The sequence below is a fragment of the Chelonoidis abingdonii genome, chromosome 4, assembly GCF_003597395.2.
Source record: "Chelonoidis abingdonii isolate Lonesome George chromosome 4, CheloAbing_2.0, whole genome shotgun sequence".
NCBI classification, from domain to species: Eukaryota; Metazoa; Chordata; order Testudines; family Testudinidae; genus Chelonoidis; species Chelonoidis abingdonii.
The window spans coordinates 8,717,050-8,726,951 of record NC_133772.1 but is presented as its reverse complement, the minus strand read 5'-3'; positions in this window follow the sequence as shown (position 1 = coordinate 8,726,951).

Genomic DNA, 9,902 nt, shown 5'->3' with positions numbered 1-9,902 from the left:
CTTGCCCAGAATGTTCAGTGCCATAAGAGATGGACATGGTTTTGAAAGAGTTCTGAAAGAGTTCAGACCCATGGGTCAGTCTGACTCAGTCAACTGAACAAGAACTCCACTTCTCCACTGAATATGTTTTCAGAGTAATTTCTTGCATAACTGGATCAAACTCAAAGACAGATGGACACTGCCATTAAGTAAGTGATGATCACATGAACTAGTGACATATAGTGGAATTTCTTCCTTGTTTTCCCTCGACATAATTAGGGTCATAACAGAATTCAAAGTCAATTTTCCCCTAAAGAGGAGGAGCAACTCAAGTTGTTCCTCTAACTCAATTAAGGAAACTCATTTTTTTCTCCCATAAAACAGAGTCTAAGACCTGATGCCACATCTCCATCAAAAAACATTTAAATGACAGCTGGGAAAACCAGAGTTTGAGATCCTCCCTTTACCACAGCAGCAATAAGCCAAAGAGCATCACTTTACTGACATTTATTTCTAACCTATGATCACAGAGAGGAAGTGCCAAGGTCATTTAAATACATTACTGTATGTGAATCCTGTAATGGAATTTACTTATTTAGGGCTAGTCTACACTGGCAGCGCCTTAACGTGGCTTGTGTGGTGGCAGCGCAGAGCTGGAAGAGAGCTCTCCCAGCACTCTAAAAAAACCCACCTTCACGAAGAGCATAGCTACCACCACTGGTGCACTGTCTACACTGGCACTTTATAGCCCTGAAACTTGCTGCGCTCAGTGGGGGGTGTTTTTTCACATTCCTGAGCGAGAAAGTTGCAGCACTGTAAATCGCCAGTGTAGACAAGGTCTTAGTGGTTTTAGGAAGCAGAGGGAGAAGGGGTATGCAGGGGAAGAAGTTAGAAAGGAAAAATCCAGTCTTGCAGAGCAACACTTTGTTGCAACATGGAGAAAACACTTGGAACTGCTAGGGAGTTGATATATTCCTTGGCTCACAGAACATACACCTATACTCTGTAATTTACATGCAGCTCTACTTACAACTTCATGACATATGTATCAGGTGTGTTCTTCTGTAAACTGACAAGAAATTTATTTAATCCAAGAAGAATTGACACTGATTTACATTCCCGAATACCACTAGCTGGAGCACTCAAAGGAAACTAATCTGACCTCTTAAAAAGCAAAGAATGGTAAAGTGAGAGTATGCATATGGGGAAAGGGCAAGGAAAATGCTGCAGCTGTTCCTGAATGTATTACTGTACGCAAAATGATAGAGGCCCCAAGACCGCAAGGCACTGTCACAAGCACTTTGCATTTCTGAACCTCAAGATATTTTACAAACAAAGCCTTAACATCCCAGTATTATCACACCTGTTTCTTCTAAACAGAAGGTAAATTGAGGCAGGACAACAGGGTTAACATTTCCTTCTCTGTTAAAGATATTGTTTCTTTTTGTAAAATCACACGTGGTCTGGGCCTTCTTTGACATCTTGGCAGAAAGTTTATGTTCTCCAGCGGAACACATACTCTTCAGCATCATGCTTAGGCATTGATTCAGATGAGATCATAGCCAGAGATGGTATGGTCAGTCAGAAGAGATAGTTTTGTACCTTTTATAAAGCTTGTCCAGAATTCAAGCCTGGACTTCACTGCATAAAGATGCATTTTACTTATATGTAGTAAGCATATTTCTTATTTTTATTGAATAAATGTGGCTTATTTATGTAACCTATTCTTTGTAATTATTTACATATATACACACACAAGTCAAAAGTTAAAATGAACAACATTTCTTCCTATGTTTCTTCATTGTTGTACTTTACAAAAAACCCAACCCAGAATGGAAAAATGAAAAAAAGGAAAACAAATGAGATCACACATTTTGGAAGAGACCTATTCTCAGGACTGACTGACTTAATATAGCAAATGTCCAAGAACTTTCACTTTAGAGAAGCGGCTTAGAATTTTTCACTGATGCATAGAAGATGCCACATTACTTAACACTGGCCTAAAGAGCTATAGCTGTGTATCCAAAGGCCCCCCATTTTAAGCTTCTATTTTCAACCACCAAATTTACCCTTTGAAATATCCCATGCTTGTTTTCAAACCGAAGATGAATTTTTCATCACAATATTTAAAGAAAATCCTTTCAGCTGTTTACTTTTTTATAAGCATGATAAAAATAGTGTTGTTATACACTTCAGGAAATATTTTCAAACATTGGTGTTCTCTAATAACTCAAACTTCCGTTTTAAAGTTGAAACTTGGCATACATGTAGTCCCCTGAAGAATGAGTATTTTGCCAAGTTTGATATATTGCTTGAGATAGCCAAAATGAGTAAGTAGTTTTGCACATGTATAATATGTCATCATTTCCCTCGCCGGCTACAAGGCTCATCAAATGCACATATCTGATAGCCACACATCAAAATACCTGTGCTAATTGAATTGATTAGACATTCAGATAAACCCACACAGGTCACTAGAACGTCACACCATCAGCCTGACATTGAACAAAATATAAGTAATTTCAAATTCTACACCTAAATGTCTCCGGCAATACTCATGGTATTGCACTTTATCTTTTAAAAAAAAAGAAGTTTATCTTCCTTTGTAGCTGTTTGAAAGACCTGCAGAAAAGCGAAACAGTGATATCGCACTAGATCCGAGAAAGCCCAGTTGAGGCTGGGACCCAAATGGGAAATAGCAAAACTGACTAGGCACAAAGTGCTATCAAACACAAAGTAAACTGAGAGGGAGAAAAAAATATCAATTATATTATCAGAAGTTCCCAAAGTGTCATCAATAGATAGCTGGCTGACTGGTCAGTGGTGTCAGCCGCTCCCCCTGATTTCCAGTTGCCAAATTCATTAAAAGACACTTAGAATTTCATGTTTCTTTCTCATAACACTTTTTTATGTAAGCAGTTGCCACGAGGATGTTATGTGATTGTGAACAGGAAAAGCTGTTGTCCACGAAACAAGACACTTACATATTAAAAAGTATGGGAACCGGTAATTTATAGTAATCTTAGACATTATTTGCAACACACAGGTTACAAATAATCAGATTCATGTATGAAAATGTATTAAATTGAAAGAGCTCAGAAATTTGTATTTCACTAGTATAAGAAATCAAAGAACCTAAAAGAAAAGATTTCACTGAACATTTTTTAGAATTAAACCTCCACTGAAGTTTAGCCTACATTGCACACAGCACCTTCCAAATCATGCACAAGAAAGAAAGTGAGGGCATGTCTACACTGCAGCTGGGAGCCTAGGAGACAGACACATGCTAGCTCTGCTCAAGCTAGCCCCCTAAAAATAGCAATGTGCATGTTGCGGCAAGGGCACTGGTATGGATAGCCACCTAAATATGATTCTAGGGCAGGGGTAGGCAACCTATGGCACACGTGCCAAAGGCGGCATGCGAGCTGATTTTCAGTGGCACTCACACTGCCCGGGTCCTAGCCACTGGTCTAGGAGGCTCTGCATTTTAATTTAATTTTAAATGAAGCTTCTTAAAGATTTTAAAAACCTTATTTACTTTACATACAACAATAGCTTAGTTATATATTATAGACTTATACAAAGAGACCTTCTAAAACATTAAAATGTATTACTGGCACCCAAAATTAGAGTGAATAAATGAAGACTCGGCACACTACTCCTGAACAGTTGCTGACCCCCTGTTCTAGAAGGTCAGGCAGGCTTACACTCAGGTGGCTTGCCTGTGCCACCAGGTCCACACTGCTGTTTTTAGTGCACTAGTTCAGGCAGAGCTAGATCGTCTGTCTACCCAGGCAGACTGAGAGAACAGCCATTGTGTCAGTGTCTGAGCTAAATTAAATGCAAATTAACTGAGTAAACTAATTTATAACCATTTCTGCAGTTTCAACAGTCTATTATTTAACAGAAGTTTCTATTTTTCTACATTTAAAATATCACTGTCGAAATGTAAACAAGCAGTTGTGCAGATGACCAGTAACCCAGCCTTGCATGAAACTGCCTCCATCTGGACAGTAAAAACTACAGGAACTCAACCATCACCCAATGATGCACTGAAGTGCTGACATTAAAAACAAGTATCTTTTTCATTCATTTTTGTTCTAGATTTGGAAACCCAACATTTCATCATTTAAATATCTTCAACTCATTATCAACTGTGAAATATATTAAACCCCCACGTATATCACTCAGAATTAGGCATCACTTGAAGGACAAAGTTAAGCATGCTTCAAAGTACTCCTTTCTTTAATAGAGCAGGTGCATGTTTGGGTCATTGTTTCACCATCTAGATAATAAAATGGAACTCCCATATCAGTCATTTTCAGAAATACATTAAAATGGCTCTTTTACAGTATTCGTTTATACTCAAGGGTAGAGTAAAATCAGACATTCTCTCTCATGCCCCGTGGCCAATTTGTGAAATTATGGACCTATAGCCTACTTAATGTTTAAAAATTCAGATCCTTTAAGAAATCTAAGGAGCGAAAAATGAGATTAACAAACTAGCAACAGTAACAGGACAAATTTACCAGAAAAGAAAAAATGTCACTCTACCCGACTCGTCCCAAGGAAAAAATATATAACCAATAGTTTTCACTAGCCCTTAAGAATCTTTTAGCTTAGGTGGACAAAATCTTGTAAACGTCATCTAATCACGATGTAAATTAAGATACATGTAAAACAAACACAATGGAGCATGTAATCTGAAAGCGGTATCCTGCAGTTGCACAGGATGCTTCAGGTGTAGCAGTGGGCATGGCTAACTATAAAGACTGACAGGGAAAGTAGCTGCTCATGGCAAGCTAACAGACCATATGGATTGCAGAATTATATATAAATGAAAAGGAGCTTCTGCAAAGGTAGCTTACATTGCCCATGATTGCACCACACACTGCTCAGCAATGCTGTAGTTGCCTCTGGTGCAAGAATGTTCTATTCTCACAAATGCCATGACTTTCTTGCCATCTAGCTAGTTCCATCTGTAGCGTGTAGGAATGTGTGTCCACTGAACACCAGAATTGTTCAAATATCTAAAGCCCTCTGGTTTTACTCAATTCCTAGGGAACCTGCTGGGCTGATGGAAGTTTGACCATGCAATGCTGCACACTGTCCTCCACAGCTTCCAACAGGGCTGTGTACACCTCTACTTCAATATAACGCTGTCCCCGGGAGCCAAAAAATCTTACCACGTTATAGGTGAAACCACATTGTATTGAACTTGCTTTGATCCACCAGAGTGCGCAGCCCCCCCACCCCTCCAGAGCACTGCTTTACCACGTTATATCCGACTTTGTGCTATATTGGGTCACATTATATCTTGGTAGAGGTGTACTACCTTGCCCATGCAGTTGATTCATTTTTCAGAGCCATCCATGGGCATCAATTTAGAAACCCTTTGCCAGATGAACCACAGTACTGGATGTTTGCACATGTCAATTTACACATCAGTTAGGTGTCTAAGTTGCCCCATCAAATAGGTAAGGTGCCTTTTACATCAGCACAGAATATGGCCTAGTGTTCTTTAAGAGAATGTTACTGGAATTTGTTTTCCATGCTTAACTTAATTATTTATTTTCTGCAGAGGTTACTCTTTACTAATTCTCTATACTTAGACACTTGTTTATCTGAACATGCCATTATTAGATAAAGCATGCAAAATTTGGCTTGATAATCTACATCCTTTAGTACAGTACAACCTATACAGCATGCAAGATTTAGAATCTGGCCTCAGCAAAACGCCAGATGTGTCAGAGTCCTTCTACAATCTAAATAAGATTTAATGAACCTTCATTTTAAGATGGACTGTCTGGTACCATTTGCTCAGGCTCTACTCTTTTCCTGTACCCCCCAAGGATATCAAATTCAAGTTGTGCACTCAGCAGGAGCACACAGCAAAGAATGCACAGATTTAGCCCTCATTCATTCACATAACCATATGGGACAGATGTATAGGCAGTGTCAAGAACAGGCAAGGTTAAGGTGGACCAGCGGGCAAACAAAGGGTGAACTACTGTATTCATTGGTTTATACTGTAGTTGAGAGCCTCTGATCCTTTCCAGCCTACTGTACACCTTTCAGGAGTCTGATTTGTCTTCTGTACCCCCAAGTTTCATCTCACTTAAAAACTACTTGCTTACAAAATCAGACAAAAATGTCACAGCACATTACAGAAAACTTGCTTGTTTTCTCATTTTTACCATACAATTATAAAATAAATCAATTGAATATAAATATTATACTTACATTTCAGTGTACAGTATACAGAGCAGTATAAACAAGTCATTGTATGAAATTTTAGTCTGTACTAACTTTGCTAGTGATTTTATGTAGCCTGTTGTAAAACTAGACAACTATCTAGATGAGCTGATGTACCCCCAGGGGATACCCCGGGTTGAGAGCTACTACTTTTTAGATCATATGTATGCAGCTGGAGCTCTGCATCTCAGTACGTATTACATACCATGTGCACACCATATACAAATATCTAATGAAGTTTCTAATCTAAAATTCTTCAAACATGCTCAAAGCACTCATTCTTATTAAAGACAAAGGCCAAACCAAGTTTTATTAAAAAGCAGCAGCTTGAGTTGTGAACACAAATGTCTGAAAAGTTTCAGTGATGAAAAGAATGACAACATTTTAGGGCTGTCAATTAATTGCAGTAAACGTGATTTAAAGTGATTTAACTCAAAAATATTAACTGATTAAAATTAATTGTGATTAATCACACTGTTAAACAGAATACCAATGAAAACTTACTAAATATTTAGTATGTTTTTCTACATTTTCAAATATATTGATTCCTATTACAACACAGAATATAAAGTGTACAGTGCTCACTTCATATTATTTTTAATTACAGATATTTTATCATTTTTACAGTGCAAAGATAGCATTTTTCAATTCACCTCATACAAGTATTGTAGTGAAATCTCTACTGTGAAAGTGTAACTTACAAATGCAGATTTTTTTGTTAAGTAACTGCACTCAAAAACAAAACAATGTAGAACTTTAGAGCCTACAAATCCACTCAGTCCTACTTCTTGTTCAGTCAATTACTAAGCCAAACAAGTTTATTTACATTTACGGAAGATACTGCTGCCTGATTCGTATTTATAATGTCACCCGAAAGTGAGAACAGGCATCCACATAGCACTTTTGTAGCTGGCATTGCAAGGTATTTACGTGCCACAGAAATGCTAAACATTCATGTGCCCCTTCATGCTTTGACCACCATTCCAGAAGACATTTTGATGCTGATGATGCTTGTTTTAAAAATGTGTTAATTAAATTTGTGACTGAATTCCCTGGGGGAGAATTGTATGTCTCCTGCTCTGTTTTACCCGCATTCTGCCATATATTTCATGTTACAGCAGTCTCAGATGATGACCCACCACATATTCGTTTTAAGAACACTTTCAGAGCAGATTTGACAAAATGCAAAGAAGGTACCAATGTGAGATTTCTAAAAATAGCTACAGCACTTGACTCAAGGTTTAAGAATCTGAAGTGCAGTCCAAAATCTGAGAGGGAGGAGGTGTGGAACATGCTTTCAGAAGTCTTAAAAGAGCAACACTCAGATGCACAAACTACAGAACCTGAACCACCAAAAAAGAAAATCAACCTTCTGCTGGTGGCCTCTGACTTAAATGATGAAAATGAACATGTGTTGGGCTGCACTGCTTTTCATTATTATTGAGCAGAACCTGTCATCTGGAAGGATGTGTGACCTCTGGAATGACAGCTGAAGCATGAAGGGATATATGAATCTTCAGCACATTTGGCATGTAAATATCTTGCGATGCCAGCGACAATCATGGAATATCAGGGTTGGAAGGGACCTCAGGAGGTCATCTAGTCCAACCACCTGCTCAAAGCAGGACCAATCCCCAGCCAGATTTGTGCCCCAGATCCCTAAATGGCCCCCTCAAGGACTGAACTCACAACCTGGGTTTAGCAGGCCAATGATCAAACCATTGAGCTATCCCTCTCCTCCCACAATAGTGCCATGCAAATGCCTGTTCTCACTTTCAAGTGACATTGTAACCAAGAAGCAGGTAGCATTATCTCCTGCCAATTGTAACCAAACTTGTTTGTCTGAGCCACTGGCTGAAGTAGGACTTCATGGACTTGTAGGCTCTAAAGTTTTATGTTGTGTACAAAAAAAACTATATTCAAAAATAAAACAATTCAATATCTGTAAATTTAACTTTCATGATAAAGGAATTGCACTACAGTACTTGTATTAGGTGAAACACAAGAAATAGTATTTATCTACAGTGCAAATATTTATAATCAAAATAAAGTGAGCAATGCACTTTGTATTGTTTTGTAATTTAAATCGATATATTAAAAAATGTAGAAAAACATCCAAATATTTAAATGGCATTCTATTATTGTTTAACAGCACAGTTAATCCTGATTAATTTTTTTAACTGCTTGACAGCCCTACATCATTTCTTATTGTTTAATACTGATGAAAATAAATAGCCTTTTACAAAAAGTTGCATTAGATTTCATTTAAATGAGCACTTTTTAAACAGTTGTAAAACCGGAAAATGGGCCCTTTCATGACTGTGTCCCCAAGATAGTGTTCCTTATAACCAAACCAAAGTAACTATTTGTAGAAACTGCTTTTAAAATGGTAATTTAAATATCTAAAAACCAGAAAGTTTTAAAACATATGCTAACTTTCAGTTTTAATCAAGTTTAGAAATAAATTGCATTGTGTATCCCAATTTTAATTGGGCATGGAAATATTATACGAATGGACATAGCATCTCTAACAAGCATATGCAGATTCTTCTAGAAAGAAACCAAGTAGTAATCAGGATTCAAATGAAGTTAAGTTCTCCAAATTGCTGCTTGGCATTCACATTATAACTACCAGAGACAAAATTATTTGAGAAGACTAGCCAAGAAAGTTTTCAGTGTCTGTTTAACTACAAGGCCAAGATTGTCATCTTCCAGGGACATACAGTACTAGTGTCATATATGTACTATCACGTAGGTCATTCAAAAAGGGGTACAGATAAGGAAACAACCACCATACATATTACATGAGTTTTGCCATCCTCATTCCATCTAACTGTGCCAAAATGGATGACAACATAAAGATGCAGTTTTAGCACGTCTGTGAACGAACAGGTTGGTAAACTAAAGGTAGCCCAAATTACACACCTAATCGTTCCCAAACCAAACATAAAATTACCATAAAATTGGGATTGCGTATTACAGTACTTTCTTTAAATGATGGAACCAACAAACTACATCCAAACAGCAGCATACGGGTGCATAGATTTTCCTTCTTAATCTACCCCGCTACTTGCAAACAAAGGCTGTTCCAAACTGAACTAAATTAAGACAAAACTGAAAAAACAAGCTGCATGAAGCTCTCTAGGTTTTTAAACGAGTCTATTTTTCCAGACTATGAGTGGGTAGTTCTCAACAGAGCTGTAGCTAATAAGCCCCCAAAGGCTCACATGACAGATTCGGGATTCTCCCTCTGTTCAGAGGGACTCAGCCTTACCTCCCCTGCCACCAAGTTTAGGGCCCAGCAGCCGCACTAGGGGCCCGAGGAAGGCAGGCAGCCCTGGGCGCTTTGCTGGAAGGGATTCGGTCTGCACACCAGGCATGTGCTGCGTGTTTCCCAGAGAGCGAAACAATTCTGACTCCAAGGAGGCTGAGGGGGACAACCTGCCAGCCCCAAGCCGGGCTGCTGAACATGCAAACACACTGCAGGGGAGGGATCTCCGGGTCACACTTGGCGCTCCGGGCAGCTCGGACCCCGGCCCATGGCCCATCCCCCCAGCCCGGGGGTTCCCGGGCAAGTAGCGAACAGCGCGTCTAGAACCAAACCCCGACCTGCGCCGCCTGCTGTGGGCAAGGGCGGGGAGCAGGACCCCCCAGCCCCGGCCCCAGGC